At 39.4% G+C, this 20,375-nt stretch overlaps 1 protein-coding gene across 5 annotated transcripts in view; it reads right to left on the bottom strand.

Annotated features, from left to right (window-relative positions):
• Positions 1–276: 276 nt before the first annotated feature.
• Positions 277–20,375, bottom strand: part of CPSF6 (cleavage and polyadenylation specific factor 6) — a 75,526-nt gene continuing 55,427 nt past the window's right edge. For 4 of the 5 annotated variants that reach the window (XM_033951051.1, XM_033951054.1, XM_033951053.1 and 1 more), the window contains exon 10: positions 277–1,667. The gene's annotated coding sequence lies outside the window, so the exon portion shown is untranslated. Of the gene's footprint in view, positions 1,702–20,375 lie in introns of all 5 variants that reach the window. The other variant, XM_033951052.1, reaches the window with a different exon arrangement.

Genomic DNA, 20,375 nt, shown 5'->3' with positions numbered 1-20,375 from the left:
ACAAAATGTTTAAAAGGCAGTTTTTAACTTGGAATAAGGTTAGACATTTGGAATCACTTTGGATAGCAAAACAGTTTGAAGAGCTTATGAATAAAGAACCCTGTCATTCACAGTTTAAGAAATAGGAATGGGCAGAAGCACGCACTGGAATCCAACATAACAGCTAAATTTATATAGATTAAAAAAAAAAAAAAAATCACCCTAGACAAAAAAAAAATTATTTTGAAGTTCTGAGACCAAACGATTAGCTACATAAAGACAACACAAGAACCAACATGATTTTCCATTGCGTTTAGCACTGGAATTATATTTGAGCATTCAACATTGCTGCAGATGTCCACATTATGAAGCCACCGAGGTTTTAGAAATCTCAGCATCTTACAGTAACAAAAATTACTGAACAAATCAGATTCATTCACAAAAAAATGTTGAAAATGAATTACTCAAATTTGTGTACAATTATTGTTAAAAGATGTAAATAATGTACTAGCAACATTAAATGTTCCCATTTAAAAAAAACAAATGCTATCAATTTTGTAAAAATTTCTGGTTCAGTAAAAACTTCAACTGCGATGTCTGAGTAAATTTGCAACACCTCGGTGACTTGCTCATTAAATCAACAATTCCATCTACAAAATCAGACTCATGAAACATAGGTCATGTCCACCTGAATACCACAGGAATATAGCTGAAACAAAATGCTTAATTCAGTCACATTTATACAGTGGGCAACTCTGTGCATTCTGCCAATGGCCTTGAAGAGAAAGGAGCTCAACTCTAAACAGGAAAACAGCAGCTGCCGGCCATTCACTAAAAACGTTAATGCCAACTTTCAGAATTCTGTTGAAACTCAAAGTGGGTTATGATACATGGACATTTAAAAGCAAGATAAATATAAAACACTCGCAATCAGCTGCATCAAATCCAAGATACAGTCATTTTTACACAGTATGTAGTAAAAATCAGATCACACATTGCCTACTTTAAGAACTTAAAATACCAGGGTGCTAAAACATTAACACTGTGTATTAGAAGGGTGAAGCATTTCTTGAGTATCATGTGGATTTCTGAATGAAAGTTCACATCGATACATATGCAGAAAAGAGATTGCAAAGCTATCAAAACAAAATCTTGTCAACGTAACATTGGTTTTAAATATTGCTGAACACAAGACTTTCCCTGAGTGTAAACATTAAAATAACTTGAACAGATTTACACATCAGCCCCATTAAACAGTTTATTACAACACTACATCTACTGTAATCAAAGTGGTGCTGTTTACAGACATTATCAGAACATGAACATATCAACAAGAACAAACTACCAGTACTATAAAAACAAGGAGTTACTTGACTTTCCATTTGTTTGCACATTATAATTGTCAAATGTATTATAACCAGTAATAAAGTTGCAAAGGCTAGAACTTTTAAATCACACAGGTTTTTTTTTTTTTCCTCTCAAATAAAACAGTTAAGCAACATAAAAAAATAAAAGTAGAGCTACGGGTTACCATGTATGCAGATTTGCTTTATTCAGCTCTATTTCTGTTCATGTTATCCATGAATTCATAGCAGTGTCATTTCAAGCACTTGAAGCAAACTGCTGGCCAAGTGTCATCCTCCATGCTGAGTAATTCCTCTTCTTCCCATGTGCTCCTCTTCCTTCAGCTGTAATGTGTCAAAATTTGTGATGTAGATTTTGCTACGCCCCATAACAAAAAAAAATACATTTTTACAACTATACATACACAACTCATTCAACCTAACCAATGAAGCTAGAAGCCGCATTTGAGATGTACATAAAAACATTAAAATGGTGCTAACTTTATCTAACAATATAAACAACTGAATTACATTATTATTTATAAAGAGAAAATAGCTAGTTTTGCGATTGCACAAAATTCTTTTTAGAATTCCCCTATGGTTTTATCCATTATGAATTTTTTTTTTTCTTTACATCAGTTTTCCCCAACCTATGTCAACAGTTGCACTTATCCATTCTATCTGTCTAAATAAAGAAGTACTTGTAGATTAAGTACAATACAATAGACTAGCATTTGGCATTTATCATGGCATCATTTCTGCAACTGCAATAAATTGCATACTTTTCCAAATGTTACAAGCATCATAAGAAAAAATAATTTGAATTCTGAATTACACCAACACCTCAACGGCTGGGCAAGACATTCTGTGATTTAAAAAAAAAAAAAAAATCAAACTTCTTTCAATTGCACAGAGTGCTCAACGTGTAAAAATAAATAAATAACTTTTTTAGGAAGCACAGTGAAACTCTATTTTGGTGTCTATTTCAAAATGACGTCTTACTCAGCCGATGGAAGCGGAGGTTCTGTTTTAAAATAACCCTTTAAAAGCAGCAGCTCAGCGCAGTCTGAAATGTTTTCGGATACATTACGTTTTTTAGATTTTGTTATTTTTTGTTTTAGATGTATAAACGCTACATACTTGCAGGGAAAGTCAAAGAACCATGGTGTTTCCCTATCACTCTTCTCAGCAAAGTTAGATCACAAGCAGTGAACTGTGCCAATACCAATTTCATATACTTTTATTTTTTAATAACAAAACATATATTTGAGGAGAAATTTTGATAGTGCTACTTAACTTCCTATGTCATAGCTACAAAGTTTAAAATAGCACACAACATTTCTACCTAGGTTAAACTGCTGCTTCCCAGGGATATTATCACTTCTAAAAAAAAAAAAAAAAATCCCAAATATTGTACCCCTCTGTTTAGTCTATCATGCCATACTTATTAAAACCCCAGTTTCTTTATTTCCTTAATACAGCCAAGTCACACAAAAATTTACAGTTTCTTCTTCCTATAATTTTGAAATACAGTCACTGCACAGTTAAACCTTTTGAGTTTTTAAGAAGCAGAAACATGCTTTTAAATTTTTTAAAAAATGGACTAATCTTTTAAAGTATCAATTCCCTGAATAGAGAACATACAAATGCTTTAAAACAAGAGACTGCAAAAGCTCACTGCACTAACAGGGCTATTTGTTAAGCCCTATTTACTGAAGTGCAGTAAGATTTTGCATTTACTAAAGGTTGAGACAAAATTAACAAATCACAAATGCAATGACTCCATGTTAACCATAAAGGGTGTTCAACATTTTGTTAATGCACGAAAAAGGTGTTTTGTTGTTAATTGACTTGGCAAACTGCAATTAGCTGTACTTATTCAGGTGACATTCTCTGTGCTGTGTTTACCATTAATATGCAGTAATTGCCTCCATATTAACAAATAAAGTGCAACCCCTGCCCCTCACCCACTAGTATTAAGAGTTAAATTGGAAATTGACACACACTAAATGCACTGTATTAACTACTCCATTAAACAGCTAACACAGCTTAGGGAGTCTATGCCTAGAAAAAACGCTTCATAAATAAGACCCTAAGACAGCAAATTCCACTTCCCATGTGCTGTCGGCAGATTTAGTTTTTCAGAATCCCCGTAATGGATATCCATGAATCACTTGTACACAACTATTCATAAGCCAGGTTAAACAAGGACAAGAAGATGAAAGCGCTATGAATGACATCTGACATAGTAAAGAGCATTTCAAAGCTAAGTTCTCAGAGCTTTGACAGGCAGATCTGCAGGTGTCGGCCTTACCATATTGGCCATGTTGTGGACTACCTCAGTTCTGTACAAAGCTTTAAGGCTAGTAGAAGCCAGCTTCCAGGGAAAGGAGGCGGATATAGAGAACTCATCCTGCTGTCCTCAAAGAGCTCCTGCTAGAACAGGATAAGTTCTCAGTGATGGTAATTTCTATCTACAGGCTGCCTTTAATAAAAGAGAACAGTAATGGAAGGAAACCTGGAAATAATTTTAATCTTTAGAGAAACTGCTCAAACAATATATCAATATGTGGACCAAAGTCCATGAAGGAACTTTGCATCTTTCTTACTGAAGCAGAGCACAAGTGGGTCACCAACATTTAAGGCCCCGACAAGGTAAACCTCAACATGTTCCTTTTAGAACAGTCACTCTCGGGCGGACAAAAATCTCAACATCCATAAATGAGGAGGTGCTCTGAAGTGGCTGGAGTACAGTGCTCCTTAATCTGATCCACTACTTCCTAGACTTATCTCCAAATATTTGCAGGACATGTCAGTGACTTTTTCCTGGCTGTCATATCTGAGGAATAAGGCCTGCTGCTATGAGAATCTGAAGGCCCCAATACACGACAGCAGCTCTCAATGCTGTTTTGTTTTGAAAACACAGGTCAACCTGATGTGTTTTCCACACTCCTTATCTTTCCACACAAATGGCCTCAAGTAGTTGTTTCTTTGGGGAAAACCATGACAGATTTTGTTCACAATATGTGTTGGCTTACAACTAGAAAAACTAAACTAAACTAAACCTTAGGTTTGTATACCGCACCATCTCCATAGTCGTGGAGCTCGGCACGGTTTACAGGAATTGTGGTGAGAAAGGAACTCCAAGGAAGGGCTAGAAGAAGATCGGAGGAAAGAAGAATGTTAGAGGGCTAGGATGTCAGATGAGGAGGGAGTGTTAGATTTTTGAGAAAAGCCAGATTTTCATATGTTTACGGAAGGGTTGGAGAGAACTCAGGTTCCAAAGAGGGGAGAAAAGAGCTACAAGCATAGTATTTCAGAATACTTGCCTCCCAAGGTGGTCCAAATTGTAATAGCTTACAAGAATCCTTCCTGGGGCACCAATGAGTAGGTTTGCCTGTGACCTTCTCTGTTCAACCACTGATGGGATTTGGATTTACTTCTCCTCAAATATGAAAGCCTTGGACATGAGACTCTCTTGGGGGTCATTTTGTCATCAGGGAATGCTCTCTTTATTCAGTAGATTTTACCCTCATGAATATTTATGGATCAACGCACCTTTATCAAAAATTTAGACACACTGTACCATTTCAATACTGAGCACATTTGAGTGAGGACTGAAAAGCTGTGCTTGATCCAGCTCTGTATCAGTCTTCTTGTGTATGGCCAGTTCCTTCTCATGTAGCCTCTCTGATTAGGCTTTATCAGCTAGCCAACATAAAGGCGGCCATGTGTATCACTCAAGCACAGACTACCCCCCTCCCTTGACTAATGGATGCAGCCATTTAGATTATTTTTTATGCATGTTGAATTTGCATAATTTCATGCACAATTTCTGGTGTGAGATTCTGTGCTATTTTGTTTGGTGTCTGCCTGATCTTAGTCCTGCAATTTTGTTTGAGATTCCTGGGAAATCAGATCGGTGTATTGGCAAATTCACCCTAACCTTCTTAGTGTGCAGAGGTTTTGATCTCTTACCTCTGATAAAACCCAATTTACACTGGGAGATGTTTAAAATGGTCCATCAGGGCAAAGTTGTCAGTCCTTGAATAAGGAAAGGAGGACCAAACAGGAAGAGTGGTACTGACTTACTGGAACACAGACATAAGCAAACAGCTCTTCTAAATAGAGACAGAGATGCTGTCAATTGTAATGAAATAACACAAGGGTGAAATAGGAAAAAATGTAAATCCTACGGATAGAAATGTGCTTTGCAATATTATAAGCATGGTAGTAAGGTGGAACCCCTGATGGTCCAGTGGTTAGGCAACGAACAATAAGTGTGCTTATCACTAAAATTAAGGTCTCCTGGAGTCAGCTGACTTTGTGAATAAATCTTTCAGAAGCACTGTTCACAGATATGTGGAATCCATCTGCTCTCGCTGGACAGATTGTCTTCTTTTCTTGCTGATGTGCAGGTATTTATCTTAACAGAAGCACGAAGAGGTGAATTAGGTAATCCCATCACTTTAGCAGAGATACAGCTGGCTTCTGGTACCTTTTCTGGAGGGAAGTGTTCTGGCCTGATGTGTATGCTATCCTATTAAACCCGGGCTCCTTTATGCTGGACTTAATTCTTTTAAGGATTAAGGTTCAAATTTGACATACCACTGACACTCGTATTTCTCTGAAGTCAAAATCATTCTTGTTCATAAAAAAGGGAAGGAGAAAACTAAATGCTGTATGTATCAACCTATCTTAATTTAAATGTCAAAGTCATTTGCTAATATTCTATAATTGCAGCTTGATAAATTCCAACCTGGTGAGTTTTGTTAGAGATTGGGTACCTTGTTATAAAACAATTTGCCTTTTCAAAATAATATATCTGGCTGATAGTGGTCAGAGATCAGGGGTGGTGGTGGCTCTTGACACAGACAAGGCCTTTGATAAGGACCATTGGCCCTTTATTTTTCATCTGCTTTACCATACATTTTTCTTCTATACCGCAAATTTCAGCTAGGATTCAATGTGGTTTACAACAAGATTAAGAAGACATGAGCACTGAATGAAGGATATGAGGAGGTAGGCTCCTGAGATTTCGTTATAGGTCCAAGGAGAAAAGGTGAGTTAAGTTTCTTTCTGAAGATGTGATACTGGCATGGTTGTCGTAGGTGGAGAGGGAAGCCATTCCATATCTTGGGTCCTTGGTATGTGAATGTTGATTCCTGCAGCTTTTTCCTACATACACGTGAAAGGGGGGGGAGGAGGAGGCTAATTGTACTGTTGGTGTCCTTGGATTGAGGAAGGAGTGCATAGCTTTGACATCTGCGCTAAGACCTATGGAGTTTTACCTATAAATGGCTTTGTGAACCATGCAGGCTATATTATTTCTTGGATACTTTTTTGATGCGAGTTAAGGCCTTGCATGTATCACCAAAACAAAATATCTGCTATCTCCACATTTCCTGTTAAATGTGGCCTTTTCTTGTCAATGCTGGTCACTAAGCCTTTTGCTCATAAAGTTAGTCAATCTTCAAGGTTGGTGGGGTTTTCTTTTCACTATACTAGGTGTAGGATTTTGTCACTCAAGATCCTGAGAACTGTGCCGCAATATGGAGCTATAATATTTAACTTTACTAAAACTAAAAAAAAAAAAATCTTTCCTCTTGACCTTACAGGGTATATGGTTTCTGGGTAGTACTCTCTGGATTAACTTATTTGGGTATCTGTATTGTTAAAAACCCTAGGAACTTGTACTGCTAGTTTTTTCCTCCTTTTACAGATAAATGACTTGAATGATTTTTTGCTGGTTTCAGACAAGCATATCTATCTTCTGAAAAAAAAATTCTTGCTGTCCTTTGTTTCAATATGTCTTATGCAGATTTTTTTTTTTTTTTTAATCTGGGGCACCACAGTCCTCCATATTCAGAGTAGTTTGTGATTGGAAGAAGGGGTGAGAGGATATGGTTCTCCCTAATCCAAAAGGAGGTTGGTGCATCTTCATGATTGGATGTCTTGCCCCTTGAGGTTGCTTTGGAGAGGTGCTTTATGTGGGGATGGATTTATATTCTTTGCTTTTTAACCCACAGATACCCTCTGCCCAATTTGTAACGATCCTTCTCTGGCTGTCTGTACTTTTCTTCTTACCTTGCAAAGTTGGAGAGATAAAGAGTTGCAGTTTATGACCGCAAATGGTATTTAACTGCCTTTCAACTAAGGTATTTGAGAAAGGTGAACTGACCCCTTCTGAGGACCTCAGAGCAGAGTCTGAACTGCCAGGCATCCTACCTTCACCTTGGCATGATGCTGCAAAACTTTATAGCAAGGGAAGGTATGGCACGGGAGTCTTTTTGGATGGAATTGGCACTGTGTTCAAGAGATAATGCCAAGGTAATTGCTCTTATTTCTAGAGGAATTGTTATCTAAATTTCAGAGAAAATTGATCTATACCTTACCTATATTTAGAACAGGGATTTGCAAGAGAATGTAGATTAGTAATACTTGAAGCTCTGGAGGGACATTCACAGGGTATCTATTTGCTTGCAGAGGATTGAACTTATAGTTTATGTGATTCACATTACAGGACACCTGGTTTGTTTCCAACCCAAGGTTTTGAACTTTTGCAGAGATAGATTTCAGGCAATATTGGTTTCTCCTTGGATATTACTTCTCTCCTGGACTGGTGAGGAGGGAAGGGGTAGTGGTCATTCCTCAAATGCTAGGCACTGGTACCACAACTGCTCTAGTCTGGAAGTATATCCCTAAGGGATTACATTGCAAATGACAGAATGCAAGCTTCTCAATAGTGACAATCTTTGTTTCTATGTCAAGGGGGAACAAGCTAAGTTTGATTCTAGATGGGGACCTTTCTTTCAAAAGGGCAAGCAACCAGTGCATGGGTAAGAAATGGTTCCCTGTGTATCTTTTTAAATATTTTTTTGTATTTTCCTCCCATCTTTTTGTACTTTCAGTGCTATGAAAGACAGAAGATAGCAATACCAGGACAACTGTCTTCCTGGGACACTTAAGTACCACAGTAGGGCTTGATCCTTGCCCCTCAAATTCTCTTCCATTCCCCCCTCAATATGGTTGAAGAGCAATCCTCTCTATGGGAGTTTACAGGAAAATTGAAAGCTGCCAAAATTGCTCTACTTTCAGCATCATGTTCTGATAAGAACTGAAGTGCAGCAGAATCTTTCACCTTCTTCAGGTGGGTTGTTCCTGATGATGCCTTGTGTTGAACTTTGAGGTGTACTAATGCTTCACCAGTGTCCAGTACAACACTTGGGTCCCTTAAAGTCAAGGCCCAATACCACTGCAGTGAGGCTGGACTAAAAAAATTAATCTTTCCATCCTCTGACAGTCACAAAGACCTCTCTTCGCATTATAGGTACAAGTTGTATCAGTAACTAACATGGTCCTATCATAAAGCTTTCTTACCTTAAAGTCACTGGTGCTTTTTGGTCTATAGGACATCAGGAAAAAAATAGTTAACACAAAATCAAATGGATCTATGTTTGCACCTTGCATCAGCTGATGTTACAAAAGGCAGGGATACAAAATTAGAAGCAATGGTTGACTAGAATCTCTCAATTTTTAAATATTCCACAAGAAAAAAAGGGACATCACACAGGAGTTCAACATTTTACTATTCAGTTGATATACAAAAAAAGGTCTTTGTTGTTAAGTAAACTGAATGGCAAACTATGCAATTAACTATACTAGGTGAAAGACCTAGCAGAAAATAGGAACTGAGGTGGTCACACATGATACCAATGGCTATCCAACACACGTGCAGATCTGCCTGCTAAAAAGCTTTACAGAATCTTAAGAGAGCTTAAATACAATTTTTACCATACCAGGTTCTGTCGGATGATGCCACCCATAGTGTAGACTTGTTATCCTGCTTGTCCTTGATTTAGCTGTTCTAAAAACCAAATTTGTAAGTAACACCTGAGGGCTAGAGTCTGGCACAGCTACACTTGTATATATACATGCTTTATGAAATACCCAATACAGTGGATTGCAAAGAATCAAATGTATAGCTTTCATACATATGTACTGTGATTCCAGATCAACCAAATTTTAGAAGATATGACATTAAATTGATTACTAAAGCAATTTCAAGACATGCCATCATCATACAGGTATTATCCAGACAAGTCCCTACCAAAACAGTGTCAAAGAATAAGAAACAAAGAACCCAATATTCAGCTGCAGCAGTCTGCAATTTTTAAGGCAGTGACTGCCATGGGCAGAATTTGACCCAGATATTCAATGCCAGGTCTAATCCTGGCACTGGAACTAAATATCCAGGTCTTACCTGACAGCCATCCTCTGGAATGTGTTGTCAGAGGATGTGGTAAGAGCGGTTACTGTAGCAGGTTTTAGAAAAGTCCATAAACTGCTATTGAGAGACAAGGGAGAAGCCACTGCTTGCCCTGGATCTGTGGCATGGAATGCTGCTACTATTTGGGTTTTTGCCAGGAAATTGTGACTTGGATTGACCTCCCTGAAGACAGAATACTGGGCTAGATGGACCATTGGTCTGATCCAGTAAGGCTATTCTTATGTACTTATATTGAGTGCCAGCCGATATATTCAGAGCTGGCACCCTGATAATTATCTGGTCAAGTTAGGATAGCCCAACAATTATCCTGGTACTAGTGTTGAGTACTGGCAGTGCCAAGATAACTTCCCAGGTCCATCCCAATTCCACCTCTAGACTACTCAGCACTACCTAGATAGTGTCGAACAATCTCCCTAGATTTTCAGTAGTATTGTCTGGTTATGTGTCACTAAAAATCTGTGGTTCACACAGTCAGTGAGAGATAACTGTGTAGAACTAGCACAGTTACTTACTGTAACAGATGTTATCCAGGGACAGCAGGCAGATATTCTCACATGTGGGTGACGTCATCCACAGAGCCCGATACGGACAATGTAAAAGTGTACTGTCACTTTAAGCCTGCCCGCATCGCGCATGTGCCTTCCCACCCAATGCCAGCTTATGAGCTCATCCGTTCAATGCCCAAGTAAAGAAGCCAACCAGGGGAGGTGGGTGGGATGTGATAATATCTACCTGCTGTTTCTAGATAACACCCATTACGGTAAGTAACTGTTCTTTATCCCAGGACAAGCAGGCAGCATATACTCACATGTGGGACTCCCTAGATTATGAAATGGTATGGATGGAGTGTCGGCCTCTAAATAAAACAAAATTAGGAAGGTCTCTGCTAAAAAAGCATATATATTGTCATATTCAAGCAGGCGGAGCAAGGGAAGAAAAAGAAAAGAGAATAATAAGAGGCATACAACCCGTCCTCCAAAAGAGGAATGGGTAACAAGGTAACAGCAACGTGCAGAGAGGTTCTAAAAGGAGACAACCTCGGAACATCAGGCAAGTCCAAGTATAGATGAGGAAGATGCCAAAAGGACTCAAGGAGAAAAAAAATCCCAGAAAGCCATTTGTTTCTTCTTGAGACGACAAGAAATGAGAGGGAAAACCAAAAATGGGAAAAAGAAAGGATGGTTTCTGTTGTTGTAGGATGAAACCGGGAACAAAAGCATAGAATATTAGGAAATTCTGTTTCGCATGAGTGGTGGACGCTTGGAACGCTCTCCCTGAGGAGGTCGTGATGGAGACCAACATTCTGGGATTCAAGGGCAAGTTGGATGCACACCTTCTTGCAAATCACATTGGGGAATACGAGTAAACAAGGTTTCTCAGCAGGGAACACCTGGCTTGGCCTCTGCGGGTGCGGGTCGCCAGACTGGATGGACCTAGAGTCTGATCGGGCGAAGCCATTTAAAAAAAAAAAAAAAAGAAAGGAGAGAAATTTCTTCCTATGGACGTCATCAGAGAACTGAAAAGAAAGACTATCTGACTGAAGATTAAGTCATATATGAACAGTTCTGCCAGGGGGCTGTGTGAGAGCTCTGGAATTTCTTGTAAAAAGAACAGAGCCAATGGAAGAAAAGGAGAGGAGAAGCAGTTTTCACAGTATATGCTGAAAAGAAAACAAAGGGGACCAATTGAGAAGGGATTGAATAAACAGTGAATGGGAGATAGAAACTATTAAATGCTCCCGCTGAAGCAGTAAAGTTTGAAAATTAAGAGAGCAGAATATGCAAATTGATGTGAAGAATCTGGCTACAGGCTGTACTGAGAGAAAGAGAGAACAGAGCTCAGACATCAGAATGCAAATGAAGCATTGGTAGGACAGGTGCAATGAAGAGAGCAACCAAGAATGTGGAAGCAATCAGAAGAGGAGTAAAGCCAGAAAGCAAAGTAGTCCAATGGAAGCAAGTCCAGAGTGACTGGATGGCTGGGAAAAAATAGTTAAGGAGATAATTAGACAGAAAAGGCATAGCCTTTGGGATGGAAAAATTATGTATGTACCAGAAGTGGCCTGGAACCTGAACCTTGAAGGTTTGGTCCCAATACCAGAACTGCATGTTTGAGTAAAGTTTTAGAAATGGAAAGAGTGACTTGTGCTTGATCACAGGGGAAGCTCAGGGGTTGGAGTCTCCAGTAGTGCACTATACTGTAATTACATGCTCGTGCATTAGAGGTGGTTCTCAAATGGTTGTGTAAAAGTAAGAGAGGTGGTCAAAGCCACCAAAGAATGGAGATGTTTACGAATAATCCGAAAAGTTGGAAAAATCTGACAATCCTAAGGGAAATTTAAAATGCCACTAGGAGTGGGGCTCAAACCCATGTGAGCACATTTCCACTGGATGATAAACCATGTCACAATCCTCCCCTTTGCTGTTTGCGCTCACCATTGAACCCTTAGCAATTATGATTCGGACTCATCCTCGCCTCAGTGGGATACAAGTGGGAGGAGTGGAACATCGTATATCATTATTCGCTGATGATGTTCTCCTATACCTGACAAATCTGGAATGCACTATATCCCAATTACTCCATATTTTTGAGGACTATGGGATGGCCTCCGGCTTTAAGATCAATTTAGATAAGACTGAACTGATGGATCTTACTTTAGGGACAAACTGAGTGAGGGCTCTCCGGGGTGCATTTCCATTTAAGTGGGTATCTAAGGGACTTCAATATTTGGGGATTTCTCTACCTGGTGAGTTAACTGAGTTGTATGAGGCTAATTATGGACTGCTTATGTGGCAGCTTCGATTGGACCTTCATAGATGGCAGGGGCTCTGGCTTTCTTGGGGAGGGCGAATCGCGGTGCTTCAGATGAATGTTTTACCTCGATTATTATTCCTGTTTCAGACTTTGCCTATTCCCATACCATCGCGGACGTTTAAAATGTTGCAAGCAGAATTTCGGACATTTATATGGCAAAATAGAGCTCCTCGGCTCTCCCGGAGAGTTATGTGGGTGAATAGGGCATGGGGAGGGAAAGGGGTCCCTAACTTTTCTTGGTATTATCAGGTGGCGCAACGCCAAATGTTGTTGGAGTGGGAATTGGGAGCCCATAAATGGGAGGTTCATTTGGAACAGTGCTTTGTACCTCAGGGTCGTCTGGTGGCTAAACTTTGGTCATCTCAAACGGTTCGTCAATGGGAATTAGAGACTGACAATCCTTACATCTTGCACTTAATCACCCTGTGGGATAAAATTAAAAGGCTTTGTAATGAGGGGAGGGAGAGCTCCACTTTAGCAACATTAAGGGAGGAGCCACAATTTGGAGTGGGGAGAACTAATCCTGTATTTGAGCGGTGGGATAGTTTGGGACTGCGTACATTTAGAGATTTCTTGCTTATGGGGACCTTGATATCATTTGAGGCTTTACAGCATCATCCTGGGGTGCTACCTGGGGATTACTTGGCCTACTTGCAAGTAAAACACTTCATGCTGGCTAGAGGATGGGCTGCCCTTCCCCAGATTGAGACTGGGCAACTGGAACAACTTTGGGGAACATTGCAGAGAGTACCTTGATCTATCTCCGTAATTTATCAATATTTGAGGGGGTGGGTTCTACCAAATTTTGGTTTTCATAGTGGGAGCGAGATCTCCACTGTTCCTTTACCTCTAAAGAATGGGACACCATTTGTGTGGAGGTGGGCAAGGCATCCGCTGCGCTCTTATATAAGAGAATGCATATAAAGTGCTGAGCAGATAGTATTACACCCTGGAGCGGCTGCACAAGATGTATCCTCAGGCGTCAGCCACATGTTGGCGGTGCCATGCAGGAGAGGGTACCTTCTTGCACATTTGGTGGGAGTGCCCTGTGTTAGTTCCATGTTGGCAAGCCGTGATGGGTTCTTTGGAACATACCCTAGGGGGTTCCTCTTCCTGTTACCCCCCCAAGCTTGTATGTTGGGGATGTCTAATATTTGTGAGACTAATTGGCAAACCAGGATTTTACATCTGGAATTAGCAGCGTTTAAATGAGAATAAGATACAGGAGCAGCGATGGTACCGAGGTAAACATAGCATCAATACTGAGTCTCAATACAGGTAAATAACACAGAGCAGAATGGATCGGTACTGAGCAGAATCCAATGCTAAAGCTGTGTCAATACCGAAGGTAAAACAGGGGCATCGAGACCAAAATTATTGTAAGCTAATGGCCAGCTGTTCACCATACAGATGCTCTGTATATGGTGAGAGATTGCACCGGTACTAAGAGCTATGAAGCCGGTACCATAGGTGCCACAGGAGTCAGAGCGCTGAAAACCCAATGTGCAGAGCACTTCAGACCTGACAGCCTGCATTGATGATTGATGACATCGATGATAGGCATGCATTGAGTGACTCAATGCTGAAAACGCCAGCGACACTGGTGATGATATCAATGAACTGTCGATGGTCTCTGGTACCAAAGGGAATCGATACCACTCAGATCAATCCGTGGAAAGGAGGCACTTATACCGTATGCTGCTCAGCTGGTATCATATGTGCAGTAGGGTGTCGAAGCATTGGTAACCTTAAGAAGAGGCACGCTTCAAAAATGACAGTCTGCATTGATGGTGTCGAGGAAAGACATGTATCAAGAGACTCGATGCAAGATATGCCCATGACACTTGATGTTAATGTCGATAGAAAAAGTTGAAGTCAATGTACCGGTACCGCTAGGAAAACAGTACCACAGAAAAAGTCCAACTTGCTGGGTACCCAACCAGGCTTAATATCTTCTTGCAGGAACAAAAATAATAAAAAAAGTTGTTTGGTAAGGCATTTATTCTTCGTTTTGTTTGGGGTTTTAGCCCTGGAAGATTGGGAAGAGATCCAGCAGGAAAGACCAACAGCACAGGTCGAGTGAAAATAAAGAAATTTACTTGAAATTGTAAAGGATGTAAAACAAGTAACAAGAAAGAAATTAATGAAAAATATGAAACGGGAGGGCAACTCAACTAGACAAAGTTTAGATACATGTTCTTCACTCTGTCAAAAACGAAAAACTGATGACCTCGCGAGCCAGCATCAGACAGGAAGGCACCTGCACATGCGCGGTGCGGGCAGTCAAAGCTTCTAAAGCTTAAAGTGACAGTACATTTTTTACACGATCCATTCTGGGATCCGTGGATGACATCACCCACATGTAAGAATATGCTGCCTGCTTGTCCTGGGATAACTCTTCTACCTGGTTTTAACCCATTGAATATCAGTCTCAAAATCCATATTAAATGTTCATGACACCTTTTACAAAATCACTTTACTTCTTACCTCAGCTGAATACTACATCTGAACAAATCTGATCTCTCTTATAATCTGCATCCTTAATCTGGATCCTTGCCAATTTCAGAAGAATGGTTTAGCAACATTTAGAAATCAAAGCAACAGCTGAGATACCTCATGAAAAAAAAAGTCTAGAGAGCTGGTAACTATGTTGATACCTTGTTATAGGTTTGGATTTCTACATTTTTCACACTAATACTAGGAAAAGTTAAGTGGTCATGTAGAGAATGGTCTAGTTTATTTTAATTTTTTCTCTTAACCATTTCATAATGAGAAATGTGTGATGAATTCTACCTCTCTCTGACTGTATCTTAAGGAACAATACACATCAACAAAGGCACACAGATTATACAGTCAGTCTCAACATTTAAACACAACAGTCTCTTGAACACACAGATCACATTTACAAAATTATCCCGAGGCAGGATGAAAATCAAAGCATACTGCAAAACAAGGACTGATCCCAGAGTTTATTCCCACTTAGCAAGGTAAAAATTTTTTTTAATTATATACACCAATATAAAACTTGAAAATAATGTCACACAGTTAACACTTAAAGTTCAGATTCCATAAATGAAATCAAATCCAAGCTCAAGTCCAATTCCTAGGTACTATTTGATTGGGTTTGACACAAAGTTTGAATTTAAAAGCCAGTATAGAATTAAAATATGCTGGGAGTAGAGGAGTGGCCTAGTGATCAGAGCAGCAGCCTCAACACCCTGAGGTTGTGAGATCGATTCCCACTGTGGCTCCTTGTAACTCTGGGCAAGTCACTAACACTTCACTGCCCCAGGTACATATTAAGTACCTGTGTAAAATATGTAAACCGCTTTGAATGCATAAACCACACAGCAAAAGCGGTACACAAGTCCCAAACCCTTTACCCTTTATAAAACTTTCTTTCCCTAAGCCTAATAAGCCCTTAGGTTTTCATCTGAGAAGAGAAATAGCACAATAATTATCAAGGTATACAGTCCAGGAAGTAAAGAGAAAATAGATGAGAGGAGAAATATTCCCTACAGGGCTCATTTCCTCAAACGTTATCAAATTTATTCATCAAGAATCTTTATGTCAAAGGGTCAAGTAATGTGGTAATTATGAACTGATTATCCTTATCCCTGATATTTTATACAGAAGTTCACAACTGCATTCCAATGTAGTCATAGATGGCAAGATTTAAAAATACAAGTCCAAGACAATATTTTGCTTCATATATACAAAAATACCAATTCAAACAGCCAGTAATTTTATAAGTTCTTACACCATAGAATATTCATCCATTTACTTCTAATATTTAAAACCCTGAAAATGTCAAATGCTTAGCTAGCATTACAAATTATTATTGGTCTGCAAAAACAAAGCTAACATTTCACAAGATTATATCTTTATGCAGACTCTCAAAATTTGTGACTTCTGAAATACAGGGTCAAAGCCAATATAACAAATGGCAACTTGGACTACGAAACTTGTTATGCCTTTCAGCAATTTTAACTTTCTAGTTACAGATGATTAGGAAATGTATATTACCTTCTAAGAGAAAATCTGCAAAAAATTACCATTCATTTCAGTAAACAAATTGTTTTTAAACATACAAAATGCCATATTTTACGCATGATCACATAAGATCATTTATTATTTATACCGGGGTGCTAAAATTCTGTACATAAATGATTTAATATGGATGACCCAATATGACTTCTAAAAACATATGGTGGTGATTTAACAATGGATTAGTTATGTGTGCTGTACGTTTTATGATGTTACAACTAATTTATACAAAATGAAATACTTACAATTTTAAATTACATACAGAAAGTGTTAAGGATTAACAGAAAAGGGGAAAACATTTATTCTACTTCTCTTTTCCACCAGTAAAAAAAAAAAAAAATGTAAACCTTCATTATGTGATCCCTTTAAATTTAATGTCTCAAAAGTAAGGAATCATTTTGTATCTATTTTATGCAGGTGATATTTGTGCAAATGTCAACCACAGATTTGCTAGTTGTTAAATTAGTAAACACAATAGGGGCCAACAAGATTATTTCATAACTCCAAATTACAAGAAACAGATGTCCAACTCTTAGGGGCCCTTTGGCAACTATCCTCGGATTCTATATATGGTGCCATATTTGGGCATGCTCCTGAGATGCATGCAAAACTTAATTGGTTAACGAGCCATTGAAAAGTAATAACTAGATGGTAACAACCAATTACTGATGTTAACTGGCACCAATTTGGGCTTGTATGCACATCTGGCTACGCACTAAAACGTCAGATGCCCAAATACCATAGCATGCAATTCGAAAGAGGGAATGGCTGTGTCGGGGACATTCTGAAAAATTGCACGTTATTAAATAATGGATCAGTGTGCCCAACTTGAGTGTCAGCACTTATACCAGGTTTCAGCAGGCATAAGGCCCTCAAAGTTAGCGCAAAGGAATCTGTACTAAGCGTAATTCTATAAAGGATGTATGGCCTTTCTAGAATTGCACTTCCAGCACCTTTTTAACACCATTTATAGAATCCGGCAATTAACGCATGGTTACCGCATTAAGGGTCGGGTGGTAGTTTGCCTATTACCATATATTAAACCGTGTTATTGCATTTATACATTTTTTGAGGGGTTGAGACATGAGCAGAGTAGACATGAAAGCATTAGCCAGCTAGCACATTATACTTTGTGCCAAGCTAACTGGCCAATGCAACATTAACGTGGGGGCACTTAGTGCCTCCTAAATAGGAGGCTATAAACGGCCCCATGTCTTACAGATATCATGCACAAACTGAAATAAAAAAGGAAACACCCCCAAAAGTGCCACATCAAATCTGGGTTTAGTGCACAATAAAATTCTGCGTTATATTGCATTTAGTGTACCTTAAAGGATCTGATAATGTGGAGCTATATACATCTTGTTCTCTCTTAACACTAACATATTGACAGGAAACATGGAGACAAAAAGCAAAATAGGTTAACCTCGATCACTTATATTATAGAACAAGCTCTACCACACTTCCCAGAGCATACTTTGAATAGAATTTAGAAAGCCCACCAGAGACCTGTGGAGATAGCACATATTGCAGCAGAAGGAGGAATTCCCAAAGATTAGTCCTGAAGAAACTAGCACTTACTCTATCTTCCTGGTGAACTAATACTACTATTAATTATTTCAGACACGTGGGGGGGGGGGGGGGAATTTGAGGGCCAGCAGGTACAGGCGTCAAGTCACTGTGGGAAAAGGCATATCTGGATGGCTGCACAAAGTTTCTAAGGTGCTGGGTCATAAGCACCAGTGTACAGTTTCACTTTGTAAATGTAAATCCTAATGAACCCATTTAGTGGGCTACACATACCCATCATCATTAACATTGCTGTATATTCACACTATTGCCAAGTTGTTAAGAACTATCATACCCATGCATCCTGAAAGGCTTACAATTACCTGAAACTCTTGCTTTTCTTTTCTGCACAAAAGTACTTCAACTCGCACCCCCTCCCAACACAAGACACATAGTCTTCATGTTTCACTAGATCCTTTCTCAAGTTATCAACAAGTTCCAGAGTGTGCATCCTATTGCAGATTGAAAATTATTTATTGTACATCGCTTTGTAATCTTTGAAAAGGCGATTATCAAATATGAAATAAACTTGAAACTTGACAACCCTTACACAACAGCTCTTCTGCAATATCACTTACAAAAATATTAAAAAGAACCAGTCCCCATAGAACGCCACTGCTAATGCCTTTATTCTCTGAACTCCAATCACGTCATCACTACTTTTTGTTGCTTCCCACTTATCCAGTTTCTAACCCACTCTCATTTTGGCCCGAACCAAGGGCAGGCAATCTATTTTATAATGGCCCCTTATGTGGAATCATGCAAAAGGCTTTGCTGAAATCTGAGTACACCGCAGTCAAAAATTTGTTTGTCAAGACCTCTTTCTAGTACAGTGATTCTCAATCTTTCTTCTGCTGCGACAATGAATATTACAATTTATAGCTCAACAAACACAACCCTACATATTTCACTACTGCTGACAATGATACAAGAGAAACACAGAAGCAATGGTGATGACTGCTGGAGTGGAAGAGCATGGTGGACCAGAGGCCTGCAATATTCCCAGTTGGGGCTGGTGACAGGAGTAGTCTGGATACTCAACTCTCCCCAACCTGTGCAGTCTGCCAAATTTTTGGTGACATGCCCCAGCTCTTGGTGAAACACTGGTTGAGAACCACTGCTCTAGCAAAACCATGCTGCCTCAGATACCACAATTCACTGGATTCCAGAAACTACTGTCCTCTGTTAAGCAGTATTTCCATTCGTTTACTCACCACAGAGGTCAGACTTATCGGCCTGCAGTTCCTCCTTACTTTACATAGAGCTAATCATTTAGGCTTCAGCTAAGCGACACCACAAAGACATACTCGTACCCATGAAGGGAGGTGGTGGCAACAAGAGAGTGCGTAATGAGAATCGGCAGACTACAGACCAGAAAAGTCAGGATCAAATTCTGTTGCCACACCACCTGCTTTTGGGCAAGCCACTTAACTCTCCAGGTACAAACGTATAATGTAAGCCCTCTAGGAACAGGGAAATGTCTACTGTCCAAATGTAACTTGCCTTGATCTTCTAATGAAAAGATGTAAGCTAAATAAAAACTAAAAGCATATATTTTTATGCTTTGGTAGTATTCATGAATGTGTTCCTGGTAGTTGCAATTGAGCAGCATTACAATATATTTGTATTTTGCAATATATGCAAAAATCTGTGTAAATTCAATTGAAGAGCTACACCTGCCTAAGAACACATTTTAAGTTTAGAAAGTTGCCTGCTCAAAAGCTATTCATACTGGTACATAAGTGCTTATGCTGCCTTTATGAAACAGTTGCATCACGTGGGCACACGTGCTTTCATATAGCCGAGGAACCTTGTTATAAAAATTATCTTCCCTAAGACTATGGTGGGTACTCCTGGCGAAATTCTGCACAAAAATTATGAAAATTCTGCACACAATATTTCAAAATTCTGAAAAGTTTATTTGTAGTGTTTTGCGAAGAATTCTCCTATCTTGAGGCCTAAAATTCCTTTCTGCCTTTTCCTCTCTCACGTTCAAGCCTCCTCAGTTCCCTCTCTCACTTCAGCTACAGTTCTGTCTCTCTCTAAATCCCCAACACTCTCTCAATTGTACCCTGAATCTCCTCATTGGTCGCCATTGACCATCATCTCTCTCCCTCTCCCCTCACTGGATAAGAATCTCTTCCACCCTTTCCATCCCTTTTCTGCTCTTGGTCACTCTCTCTTCTCTCTACATTTCCCACCCCCACTTACAGGTCCACCCATCCATGTCCCCTCATTTCACCCACTACCTCTCTCGCTTGCACCCCAAATCCCTTCCCTATTCCCCATGGTCCGGCATCACTCACTCCTCCTCTCTACGGTCAAACATCTCT

This window comes from Geotrypetes seraphini, chromosome 7 (assembly GCF_902459505.1).
Source record: "Geotrypetes seraphini chromosome 7, aGeoSer1.1, whole genome shotgun sequence".
Classification (NCBI taxonomy): Eukaryota; Metazoa; Chordata; class Amphibia; order Gymnophiona; family Dermophiidae; genus Geotrypetes; species Geotrypetes seraphini.
The sequence above is the reverse complement of the archived record's forward strand: the minus strand, read 5'-3'. Positions and strand labels throughout refer to the sequence as shown.